General features: G+C 35.2%; 1 protein-coding gene across 3 annotated transcripts in view; it reads right to left on the bottom strand.

The window, feature by feature from the left end:
- The window catches only part of METTL8 (methyltransferase 8, tRNA N3-cytidine), a 79245-nt gene that overhangs the window by 25975 nt on the left and 39089 nt on the right, over positions 1-14181 (bottom strand). The gene's annotated exons all lie outside the window — the stretch shown is intronic.

Below are 14181 nucleotides of genomic sequence, written 5' to 3'. Positions count from 1 at the left end.
TTAAGTGGTGTCCCAGGAGCACCATGGTGCATGTTTATCTGGGTGCTGGTATGGTTTGCTGTGTTTCATTCTAAGGCTAAATTTATTTGCTTTTCTGTTAATTTATGAACAGGGAATTCTTTAATAGTTTTTTCATACTCCTTTTGTACTATTCTTATTAGCTGCCTTAATTTCTGTATATGGATTCATTTATGCTTAAATGATAGACTACTTGATATAGCATATAAGAAGGTCATCTTTCTAAGATCTGGCACTTTCTATAAGTATTTTCAGTTTCAGAATTTACTCTATGTGAAAGAATATTATTTCCTGCCACCAAAATATCTTTCTTGGAATAGAAGCAACATCTTTATAGAAAAAAGGTGATTTTTGTTTTGTTTTGTTTTTATAAAGCCTATGTTTCTTTTTTTGCAATAGGTAAGACTATAAGTAGGTGATGTAGTTTCCTGGAATAAACCATTTTTCTTAACAATAAAGAAATCACATACCCAAAATTCAAGTCTGTTGCAGTAGTCTAGGAGTAATGAGTCCCAGCGCTAAGGTGGTGGCAATGGGAAACAGAAAGGCAGAGTAGAGGGAGAGACACTGAAAGAAAACTATAGTTATAACCTGGAGATTAACTAGATATTGAAGGGAGAAGAATGAGAGTCAGGAATGATTCCAAGGTATTAAAACTGAGTACTGATGAAAGTGGGGGCAACACTGACAGAATAAGGAGTTGCTTTGGGTGGAATGATGATAAGCTCAGTACTATTTTAAGTCATGTTTATGCAATCAGATATGAGAGGGTATATTCCAGTGACCTGGCTATAAATACACCACTGAAAGGTGAGAAATTACATTTAAGAAGGATCAAAACTGGTATAGTGAAGTTCCCAGGAAAAGTATATGATAATGTAAAAATCAGAGTTTCACAGATGAAAATTTAACCACTGTTATTTCAAATAAAACCCAATCATTTACAACCCAAATAATCACTAAACAGCTTTATCACTTGCTTTAATGAATGAGATTAGAACAAATTTTTGCTTTGACTTAATATATGTGAGCAATCACATACATAACTTGGAGCTGATAACTACATTTTATATTCTGTACCTATAAATATATAGAGAATATTATTATATGACAGTTATGACGTTAAAGGCAATAAATCACTTATTGAAAAAATAGTATTACTAAGGCTGGGCACAAGTTTCTCATCTATGAATTTCTAAAAAATATAAGAAGGAAAATAGAACAGTCCATTTCCCTGTAAAAAAATCAAGCTCTGAGACAAAGAGAGCGTATATGGTTTTCAGCCTTACGCATTTGTTTTAAACTGTTAGTTTAACTTGCTTCTTTCTGAGTATTTAATAGATTTAGTTATTTCTTAAATTGCTCTAACTTCCTTACACTGTTTTTTATGTTGCTTCATTTTCTTAACTGCTAGGTGAGGGGGATATTATACCCTTAGCCCCAAGAGAACAGATTTTCCACTGTACAGTTACAGAATCCCCATAGAAACCTATAAAATGTTTCTACTATATTTATGGGGACTTCCTCCAGACCAGCTGCTTTATGGAGGTTCTTATATTAAGAGTCTGATTCATGTATACCCAAACCCAACAGACAGCAGTAAGAATCATTCAGGTTTATAAGTAACAAATACAATTACAATAGAATTTAAGCATAGAGACAACTAACAAACAAACTGAAAGTAATCAGGTATTTAACAACCACCACCACTACCACCACCACCACTACTGAAGGAAGAAAATGGTTCATACTGTTTGACTTGCAAATTATACTCTGGGAATTTATTGTAACGAAGCCACTAAAAAAAACCCAGAGAAGTTCTGTACAGAGAAGTATCTGTACAACAGTATTTACTGGAATACCAAATATAATAGCAAAAAACTGGAAACAACCTCAGTGATAGGATAATGGAAAAAGTATGGTAACTCAAAGGAATATTATACAGACATTTAAAATGATAGATATGAAGTTTATGCAACAACATGGAAAAGTATATATGAAATAGCATGAGGTTAAAACAACAGATCCCCAAACTGTACATGTATTATAATCACAACTATATAAAGTAATATACACACTGGGTGAAATAAAAACAATTATAGTAGAATAGTGGAATTAAGAGTAACTGCCTTAAAATTTCCTTAATATTGTAAAGCTGCTTCAACTAGAGATAATCTTTTTAAAAACCATATTTATTAAAAAACTATACTGCATGTTTAAGACATATAACAGTGGTCATTAAAACTTTATGTTATCCTTCTTGGGGGAAAACCCAGCAATCTTTATAATAAAAAAGAATATATGTTTTCTTAAAAAAAGAGAATTGAGAAGAAAATATAAAATATGCTGAATATTTTTCCTGAAAACTTGAATTTGAGAAAAAGAAATCTTAAAAATAAAAGATAGGATTTTTAGTAAGAAATTTTCACACCAAGGCTAGTAGAATTAAGTCGTAATTTTGGAGTGGCCATGAGTCCTATGACTTCAGTTCATATGTGTGCATGTGTGTGTGTGATTTCATATTCCTTCTACATGTATAGTGCAACTGAATGATGATTCCTTACTTTAGCTTTCAGTTGATGGCAATAACAGTCTAAATAATCATGCATTTGGTTTGGTTTTGAAAAGTTAAAACACACACACTCTCTCCCCAATCATTTAGCTTGGGTACTAATGTTTTTGAGGTTCCTACTTATAGAAAACTGCTGAATGTGGTGTCACTTCCTATTATAATTTTTAACAATCAGATATAAACCAAAGTACCCAGTGTAAGCTATGCAGATAAAATGTTTTTCTGTCTTGTCATTTATTGTGTATGAAAAAGTGTCATTATAGAACAAAATTTAAAGACAAATTTAACAAATGTATTAGGTGCCTAGTGAATTAAAAATAAAATATTGTTAGGTAAAAGGAAGAAATAAAGTTTATTAGTTTCACCTTAAAACTATTTCAGTAATCTTTAATTCCATAACAAAGTCATTTTATTACATAGTTACAATTATATTAATAGAAAAATTTAAAGAGAAAAAGTCTTACCTTTCGTTTAAATATCCTAATCAATTAACAGTTCTTAACTTTTCAAGTTCTCTTCCTGTATTTATGGATACACACACACACACAAAAACACTCTTCTACATAGCTACAAAATCTTCATAATTATGGCTTAAAACTGCTGTATAGGACTTGTGATTTGCGCCATGACAGAGTACCTAGAAATAGGCTTATCCTTCTGCTATAAACAATAATAAAACTGGATTAAATAGTATATAAAGCAATTGCTTTTAGGCACTGGACTACACTTCAGACAGCACAGGACTGTGATCCTTAAAAGAAGAGAAACACAAAAGGTCAGCTCCCACATTTACCCTGGCTTTCTGTCTGGGACATGTTCTAGACTGTGGTGCAGAGGTAGAGCCCAAGCAGAGCCTGGCTGACTCACTGAGTGGCAGTTTTGTGAGTTGAGAAGGCAGAAATCAAGATTCAGAGCTGCTGAGATGGTGAGACTTTGTGCAGCAGAATACTGAACAAGAGGGGGTTGGACAAAGGGGAGGGCCCCTGAAGTCTGCATAGGCAGTGCAGTGCTTGGAGATACTGGAGTTCTGGCTAAGCCAGAGCGGAGAGACCTCTCTGAACACTTCAGGTATTCAGTTAAGACCCCAGAAATGCCATGCTATAGGAATAAGAACCATGCTAGATTCAGAAAATATCAAAATAATTTCACCTGAACAGCACCTAAAATTAAATCTGACTTGACCAAGAAGATTTGGCAATAATTTAACCACTTGCCAGGAAAAAAAACTCAACACCTTTAAAGGAAGACAACATAATCCAGATTTCACATAAGATATCACCCATAATGTCCACCATATAATCAAAACTTTTAGCATGTGAAGGAGGAGGATAACATATTACCCTTCAGTAAATATATTTTTAATATTCTATGTGACAAAATGGGAGGCATGCAAAAAGCTGCACACTGAAGTCTGATGACTGACTTGTAGAAAAGTACTTGTATGATTGTTTGCATTGTGAACTAAATTATATGCTTTTTTCATGGAATGCTATTTTTACTTGAAAGAGCAACTGTAGACAAACTATAACTATTCAGACTTGAGTATTCGGCATCGTAAAAGTAAACAAAATGAGCCTATCACTTTAAGAAAAGAAAAAGTATTTGCTGTCAAAGATAAATTTTGTGCTTTCAAGGAAAAATTAGGATTTTGGAAAGGTTGTGTCCACCACCATGAGTTTGATAGCTCCCAGTACTTAAGAGATTTTTCCTGATGGGAATAATGGTGTATTAACAAATGTGATTTTTGAATATTGTATAATGAAATGTGTCATCCGAATCTACATAAAACAGGGAACTAAACTTTCCAAATTATCCATACATGATGTCATAAAATGATGCATAGGTTAAAAAAAAAAATTCAAAATATAAGGTGTGGGCTTCCCTGGTGGCAAAGTGGTTAAGAATCTGCCTGCCAGTTCAGGGGGCACGGGTTCGAGCCCTGGTCCGGGAAGATCCCACATGCCGCGGAGCAACTAAGTCCGTGCACCACAACTACTGAGCCTGCACCCTAGAGCCCATGAGCTACAACTACTGCAGCCCGCGCGCCTAGAGCCCATGCTCCGCAACAAGAGAAGCCACCGCAATGAGAAGCCCGCACACCGCAACGGAGAGTAGTCCCCACTCACCGCAACTAGAGAAAGCCGGCGCACAGCAACGAAGACCCAATGCAGCCAAAAATAAATAAATAAAATAAATAAATTTATTAAAAAAAAAAGTATAAGGTGCAACAATGGATTATAATATAGCACAATACCAAAAGTTCATTGATATGGTTTCATATTCCATATTGCAACTAAGAAACTGCTGCTGCTGAGATTTAATGTAGTATCAAGAAAAATATGGGGGGGCTTCCCTGGTGGCACAGTGGTTAAGAATCCACCTGCCAACGCAGGAGACACAGGTTTGGGCCCTGGTCTGGGAAGATCCCACATGCCGCGGAGCAACTAAGTCCGTGCGCCACAACTACTGAGCCTGTGCTCTAGAGCCTGTGAGCCACAACTAGTGAAGCAAGCCCGCGCGCCTAGAGCCTGTGCTCTGCAACAAGAGAAGCCACCACAATTAGACCCCCGTGCACCACAATGAAGAGTAGCCCCTGCTTGCCGCAATTAGAGAAAACCCGCGGGCAGCAACAAAGACCCAACACAGCCATAAATAAATAAATAAATAAATAAATATTTTTAAAAAAGGAAAGAAAAATATGGGGAATTCCCCAGTGGTCCAGGTCCAGTGGTTAGGACTCCTGCGCTTTCACTGCCGAGGGCCAGGGTTCAACCCCGGGTCAGGGAACTAAGATCCCACAAGATGTGGGGCACAGCCAAAAAAAAAAAAGAAAAATATCTAAAATTATCTTAAGACGCTATTATAAAACTCCTCTCTTTTACAAGTACATATCTGTGTGAGGCCAAATTTCCTTCATATAATTCAACCTAAACAACATTACACAAAAGATTAAATGAAGAAGCACATATGAGAATCCAGCTTTTTCCATTAAGCCAGACATTAAAGAGACTTACAAACATTTAAAACAATGCACTCCTTGCATGATATTTTTTGGAAGCAAATAGATATTTTCATGAAAATATGTCATTTATGTTAACATGTAATGAGTTTATTATTGTTGTTTTAAAATGAATTAATATTTTAATGTTCAGTTTCAATCTCTAATATGGAACATATCAATAGATATAATCCACATAAACAAAAGGTCTTTGGGGTCCCCAATGATTTAACAGTGTACAGGGGTCCTAAGACCAAAATGTTTGAAACTATTGCTCTAAAATAACATACAAAAAATAATCGAAAGATGTATAGCCAAAAAGCCAGTAGGGAAAAATAAAAGAACAGATGAGACAAAAAATAAACAGAAATATAACCAGATTGTATTAACTTACAATGCTACCAGGATAGGGTGTTATCTTAAATTTCTCTCTCTCTCTTTTTCTTTCTTTTCTGGTGTTATTTTAAGTAGCTCTAAAAAGGTACCAAATTGTTTTGATTTGTATTTCTTTTACTGTTGTATATTTTCCCATATGTTCACAGGTACTTCCTTCTGGGTCAATCTTTTATGTCTGTTGCCTATTTATCCATATAACAAAAGGTTTTCATGCTTCTCTAACAATATAACAAATATTCAAATGTTAACCTTGATGTATGGCAGTGGAAAGTAATTTATATTATCGATGTCTCTTAGTTTTTGTATTAGTAAAATAAATGTAATAGTTCTCAAAACAGTGTACAATTAAGACTACATACTTTGAAATTATAATTATCCTATTTCATCAAATCTAAGACACCATTATTTTCTGTACCAGTAAGAAAGAAAAAAACACTTCCAATTACAATTGTAAGATGCCATCAATTTTAAGAAATGCCATGACTTCACAGAGATGTTAATCGGTAAAAAAATGTCTCAGATGGATAAAATATAGTTGTTATAGGTAAATCAGAGAATAATTGAACTAACTTCAATTAAATCTTTTCTACTATTGACACTAATTTATATTTCTGAGTCCTGGCTTTCCACTTATCTTTTTTGGCCGTAATAAATATTTCAGTTGATTATTTTTATTAGTAAATCAGTTTCTTACTTAGGAATGAATGACTTACAAAAGACACACAGAAAGAACCAATGCCTTCCCACTTCTGCATACAAGGGAATAGAGGTCACAGCTGCTGGAAAAAAAACAATATTTACTTCTCTCATTAGACATTTATTGACAACCTATATCTATTAGGCACTGGGCTGTGAACTGGGGACACGAAAATGAAGAAGATTTGGTAGAACTCAAAACTGTTAGGAAGATGAGGAGTTGTAATTGATTATTAAAGAACAAAGACTTTATCAGATAGACAGTAAGATGGGAATATGTACATGGGGGGCATTCTTTTAAAAAAATCAAAATTCAAATAATACTAATGCTTATAAAAAATACGAAGTTTCATCTCTACCCTACTTCTTATCCCCACGTCCATCCCTGAGAGAAACACTGTTATCAGTATGATGTGGACCTTTCCAGACATTTCTCTGTGTATATAAAAACAAAGATATGTATATACTGTAGCACACGTATAGAAATTCCTTAATAAAAACGAGGCCATACTAGAGATACTTTTCTGCAACTTGCTCTTTTTGTTTAATGACATACCATAGCCAACTCTTGATATCAATACACATGGATCTCTCTTATTTTTATTAACTGCTACATTGTTTTCCAATGTATGGATGTAACCATATTTTTTAATGGCTTTATTGAGGTATAACTGACATACAGCATACATTTAAAGTATATGATTCGATACATTTTGACAAATGTAATATGCATGAAAACGTCACCACAACCAAGTTAATGAATATATCCATCACTCTCAAGTTTTCTTGTGCACCTTTGTGATCCCTCCCTTCCACCCCTCCCCTTCTCGCCACACCCCGCTCCTGCTTCACTAACAACCACTGATCTGTTGTTGGCCTCTATAGATTAGTTTGCATTTTCTAGTACAGTAAAAGTAAAGTACATACTCTTTATTTCTAGCTTCTTTAACTCAGCATAATTATTTTGAAATTCATTCATGTTGTTGTGTGTATCAATAGTTTCATTCCTTTTTTATTAGTAGTATTCATTATATAGATATACCACAATTTGTTTATCCATTTACTCGTTGATGGACATTTGGGTTGTTTCCAAATTTGGCTATTACAAATAAAGCTGCTATGAACAATCATGTAAAAGTATTTGTATGCTTTCTTTTCTCTTGGATAAATATCTAGGAATGGAATGGCTGAATCATATAGAGGTTGTATGTTTAATTTTTTAAGAAACTGCCAAGCTGTTTTCCAAAGTGGTTACACCATTTATATTCCCACCAGCAGTGTATGAAAATTCCAGTTCCTCTACATCTTCACCAACAGTATTGGTACAGTATTTTGAATTTTAGCTGTTCTAATAAATGTGTAGTAGTATTTCATTGTGACTTTAATTTGCACTTCCCTAATGACTACTGATGTTTGAGCATCTTTTCATATGCTTGTTATCTGTGTGTCTTCTTAGGTGAAGTGTCTGTTCAAAATTTTGCCCATTTTTATTGTTTGTTTATTGAATTTTGAGAGCTTTTTATATAGTCTGATTTTATTCTGTCTTTTATCAGTCATAAAAATAAACAAACTATTGATATATGCAACAACATGCATAAATCTAAAAATAATGATCCTTAGTAAAAGTGGCCAGAAAAAAAAGAGAGTATATATTGTGATTCCCTTTACATAAAATATTGGAAAATGCAAACTAATCCATAGTGCATGCTATGTTCTTTCTCCCCTCCTTCCTTCTTTCCTCTCTGGTTTGTTGGCAGATAAATTCTCTTGACACCAAACCTTACTCAGGTTTATCTTTCTCTGTAAGCTTAGTTTGAAGGCTGGGTATTATGTATCCTCTGCACTTTTCTGTAATCTGAGGGTGTCAGAGGTGGGGGAGAAGGGGGAACTCCACTGGGTAGTTGGCAGCCTTTACTTTATGAGGGTCTGGGTCTGCTTTTTTTTTTTTTTTTTTTGAGATTTATTAAGTCCTATCTATGCTAGGTTTCACTTACCTAGTTAGGATGTGTCCTATTCCTAAGGGGGTTTCCTTTGGGCTTTGGATAGTTTCCTCGATTCAGCATGGGAACTCTGGGAAATGGTGAGCCCCATGATTTTCCCTGCTCTACTAAGACCTCAAATTCTTCTGTGATAGGTAAGAACATTTATTTTCAAGGGCTCTTTCTCAACCTTTGCTAGGGCTGCCTAATGAGTATGAGTAATGACTTGTCAGCTGACCTTTCCCTAGTACTGCTTCTGAGGGATAAAGATAGAGTTAGGAGCCACTCTGAGCCACACACGAATCTACAGTTTCTTTCCTTGGTCACTAACTGCCTATGTACGAACAGTATGAACTCTTGTAGTTGCTGTTGGCATAGTTTTTGCTTGCTTTTACTACTTCTTATTCATTTTGTTGGAGGAGGAATACTTTGTTTTTCAGATTCATCCCATCTTCTTTACCTGGAGGACTCAGGCTTCTTAGTGAAACAGACTAGAGCTCCTTTAGAGCAGTGATCATCTGCTGTTCGTCTCCTGAGTACTTCTCTGAACCTAGCCCAGTGATGGGTACATGTCAATAAAACAAAAGTGCTGAGGAAAAAAGGTATCATTTCATGTTCTATAATGGTTAACTCTAGGTGTCCTGAACAACAGAGCCTGATTAATTCTCCTAAAATACTTCTTTTGTCACACCATTTACCCGGTTTCAAAATGTGAAACCTCTCTTCCCAGTGGGCTGGTCTATTTGCTTGCTTTTGTACACGAAATTTACCTCATGTACAATGCACATCTTTGCTCATGCTCATGTCTAGAACAAAAGGGTTTTCACTATTTAAATCCTCCTCATCCTTCAGAGCCCAGGTTAAATCCTACCTACTCTATGAAATCTTATTGACTTTCTTACATCCCCATCTCAAAAATCTCTTCCTATTCTGAAGACTATTCCTATGGTCTTCACTGTCTTCACTGTATGACCCTGCACAGTCCTCTATACTGTTTATTTATTCATTGGTATATATCTCAACTCTCCATCTTATAATAATAACAAGAATGATGCCTTTTAGGGAGCTTACTACTACTAAATGTTTTACATATTTATTTCCTTTAATACTCACAACACCTCATGAAAAAAACTTGCTCAAATTCCTACAGCTGGAAAGGGGTAGAGTCAGGGCTTAAATTCAGACTTTTTGGGTTCTGAAGCCCATGTTTAGCTATGATATTTTTAAAATTTATTTTTTATTTATTTAATTTTATTTTTAATAGCTACGATATTAACTCTCAGTCCAGCTGTAAATTTCGAGTAGACATGAACTGGATCTCCTATTTCTCTACATTGATTCACTTATTCAAACAAACTTATTGGGTGCCTAAAATATAGAGAATATAGCAATGAAACAGATATAAGCTAAGCTCTTCTCTGAAGAGTCATACAATCTAATAACGAAGATAAAACAGATACATAAGTAACTAAAGTACATGTTAGGAAATGGTAATAATAATAATAATACAGTTAATTCTTATGTGTTGCTTATTTATCATGTATATACAATTTATATTATATATATATTAATTCAATCCTTACAACAACTCTATGAGGTTAATATTACTATTATTATCCCATTTTAGAGATGAGGAAACTGAGGCACAGAGAGATTAAGTAACTTCCTGAAGTTAGACATGTAGACTGCCTCTTTTTACATCTAGATTGCCTCTCATGACAAATTATTGTACAAAGAAAATTCAGACTATATAGTAAGAAAGAATTCTTGATACCTGAACTCTATTGGCATGCTGGAAACAGTCAATTATTTAAATGGGTTATGTAATAGAAAGTCATGTTACAGGATATAGGTCTTACCTTGGATCTACAGAGAATCACTTAGCTCAGTGCTTTTAAACTAAAGGTCATGACACTTTTAGTGAGTCATGAAATCAATTTAGTTAGCCTATCTACATTTAAAAAGAGAAATAAACAAAAATGGAGCAGAAAAGAACAAATGGAAACTATGAGTGCATGTCTTACATGGTAAAACTGCATAGGAAACTTCTGTTCCTGTTTCATATATGTGCATGTGTTATACAAACAGGTACTGTTCCATGATGTAAACTGTTATCCTTACTGTGGGTCATGCCAAAAAGCTTGAAAGCTGCTGGCCTAGCTGATTTAGTTGTATGATAATACAGGTGCTTACTGCTTCCTTATAAATTTCAGGGATCCCCTGAAAAGTTCCTATACACTTAAACCAGGAACAGCGTGGAATAAGGAATGATTTTTCCATGTAACTGTGTAATTTGCTCAATACAGACAGATGTCTGGGCCATGTCTCACAAGCACTCTGAATATAGTTTCACGTCAGTGCCCCCCAAATTGATAAATGTACTAAGTATAACTAAAAGACTGTAAGTGGAATACAAAATGATTTAGTCACTGTGGAAAAGTTTGGCGGTTCCGCAAAAAGTTAAATATAGAATTACCACATGACCCCACAGTTCCATTCCTAGGTGACTCAAACAACTACATGTACACACATGTTCACAGCAGCTCTGTTCACAAGAGCCAAAAGGTGGAAATAGCTTAAATGTCCATCAGTGAATGAGTGGATAAACCAACTATGGTATATACACACAATGGAATACTATTCTGTCATAAAAAGGAATCAAGTACCGATACATGCTACAATATGGATGGATCTCCAAGACTTTATGCTAAGGGAAAGAAGCCAGACACAGAAGATCACATATTGTATAATCTCATTTATACGAAATATGCAGAAGAGGTAATTCTCTAGAGACGAAACACAGATTGGTGGTTGCCAGGGGCTGGGAACTGTAGCATGAGTATAAGAGGCCTAATGGATAAGGGATTTTACTTTAGAGTGATGGAAATGTTTTGGAACTAGATAGAGATGCTGGTTTCACAAAATCGTGAATGTAATTAATGCCACTGAACTGTTCACCTAAAATGGTTAATTTTATGTTATGTGAAATTCACTTAACTAAACTATCAAGAATTAAGAGCCTATAGGCAGATGTAAATACTAGTAATATCCAGAATCTGGAGGGCAAATATTACTCAGGATATAGAAACTGAAGAAAAAGGGTATTTTTATTTTTTCTCAAAAGATTTTTAACAAGAGGTCCATATATAGAGTAAATAGTTCTTATTAACTAAACTAGAGGCTAAAGGGAAAAATGAACTGTACACAATTCTGATCAACATCTCTGAGAGAAAATTGACATGTACTTGTTAAGAAACTTCTTAAAAAATCAAAATTCAGCATGAGGAGACATTATTCTTAAATATAAAGGAGGAAATAAGGAAGGAAGTGAGAACTTTTAGACAAAACTTTGGACTTGAAGTAAGGAGAAAGTAAACCAGTCTTCTGGTTTTCAGTTTAATTTACTTATCTTCTCTTCAAGCAAAAAAATGGGGGGAACTGGGGTGGAGGACGTGGGGAGGTGATGTGAAGCAACTACTTTCCTCTTCCCTTGGAGAAAATTATTATTTTTTTATTATTACAGTATGTATCTGCCTTTGGAGAGAGTTCACTGGAGGTATCCTGCACAGGCAGGGTAACTTCTTTGGGGGTATGCTATGGAGGAGGATGGCTGTAGAGACCACATCAAGGTTTTTCAAACTCTGGTCAGCTGAACCCTAAAGGTCCTCTAGGCTGCTAGAGGGAGGGAGGGGTGGGAGAGGAAAAGGGAAGTGGAGCTGTCGATGCCCCAAGCCTCTATGACCACTTCACTTCACTCAGAGTAGGTTTGTTTTTACCTTTTAAATATTGGGATTCTATGTTAAGCCTTCACTTGGAAAAAAAATTCTGCTGAAGTTTGAAACCATTGGACTGCATCAAGGATTCCTAAAACTGGTAGCTCAACAGAATTACTAAAAGAACTTTTTCAAATTAGAAATTCCTGGGCCATACCTCAAGGGATTCTTGTGCAGCAGCCCTAAGCTAGCCCACAGTATCTGAGAGGCACTGAACCAGATGACCCTTGCTTCCCCGAGAGCCTATGACAAAACAGAACTTAAATGGGCAGGCAGGAATCTTGGGCAAAAAAGCTAGTGATAGCAAATGGAAAAAGAGGTGTAGACAACTAAATCACTAGAGTCTACTGACAAAAAACAAAACAAAACAAAACAAAAAACCTGGCAAATGAGGAGCTTGCCTAGGACCAGAAGTTCCTCTGAAGGTTTAACTGACAATTATCTCACAGCCTATTATAACTGTCCAAATTGCTGGTGATAGTCAAAATGGTTTAACTTAGCAACTGTCCAAGAAAGTATAATGTCGGCCACACATGTAATTTAAAATTTTCTCGTAGCCATGATAAAAAAAGTGAAAAGAAAGGAAATTAATTTTAATAATATACTGTAATTCAATATATCCAAAATAATATCATTTTAACATTTATTGAATAATTAAGTACAAAAATTATTAATGATATACTTTACCTTTTACTTGTATTAAGTCTTCAAAATGTTATAGCACATCTCACACTTCAGACTAACCAGGTTTCAAGTGCTCAAAAACCATATGTGGGTAGTGGCCACCATATTGTATAGTGCAGGACTAATTAAGAAAAAGTCAATCTATTTCCTTTTAAAATTGATATTCTGTTGCAATATAAACACAGAAAGTCCATGAATTATTTTCCCAGCCCTAGAGGTCCTGCTCCCAACGCTAGTCAGATAACAATCTTGTCTGCAGATACTATACCCCACCTCACATCTTCAGCCCTGACTGCTTCCTAGCAGTGGAGTCTATGTTCTGGACATTTTTCTCAGGATGTCCCTCTCTCAAAACCTATTCAAAATATCTAAAATTAAATGCACCATCTTTATTCCAAAATAGGAATAAGAGGTAAATACCTCTTATTTTGTCAAATTCCTATATCTGTTATGAGCACTCATATACAAGTCTTTATGTGGACATATGTTTTCATTTATTCTGGTAAATACCTAGGAGTGGGTGGAATTGCTGTGTCATATGGTAAGTGTATATTTAACTTTATAAGAAACCACCTGTTTGACATAGAGAACAAACTAGTGGTTACCGGGGGGAGAGAGAAGAGGGAGGGGCAATATAGGGATAGGGAATTAAGAGGTACAAACTATTATGTATAAAATAAGCTACAAGGATGAGAATACAGCCAATATTTTATAACTATAAATGGAGTATAACCTTTAAAAATTGTGAATCACTATATTTTATACCTGTAACTTATATAATATTGTACATCAACTACACTTCAATTTAAAAAAAGAAGATAAACCACCTGTTTTTCTTCTATTATATTTTTAAAAAAATCAATTTACCTCTTGATTTTCCTACTTCTATTAGTCACCTAGGATCAAACCTTCAGAGTTGGGGCTTCCCTGGTGGCGCAGTGGTTGAGAATCTGCCTGCTAATGCAGGGGACACGGGTTCGAGCCCTGGTCCGGGAAGATCCCACATGCCGCGGAGCAACTAGGCCCATGAGCCACAATTGCTGAGCCTGCGCTCCGCAACAAGAG

This window comes from Balaenoptera borealis (genome assembly GCF_965194805.1).
Source record: "Balaenoptera borealis genome assembly, chromosome: 6".
Taxonomy (NCBI): Eukaryota; Metazoa; Chordata; class Mammalia; order Artiodactyla; family Balaenopteridae; genus Balaenoptera; species Balaenoptera borealis.
Note: the sequence above shows the minus strand (reverse complement) of the source record. Positions and strands in the feature narration are given on the sequence as shown.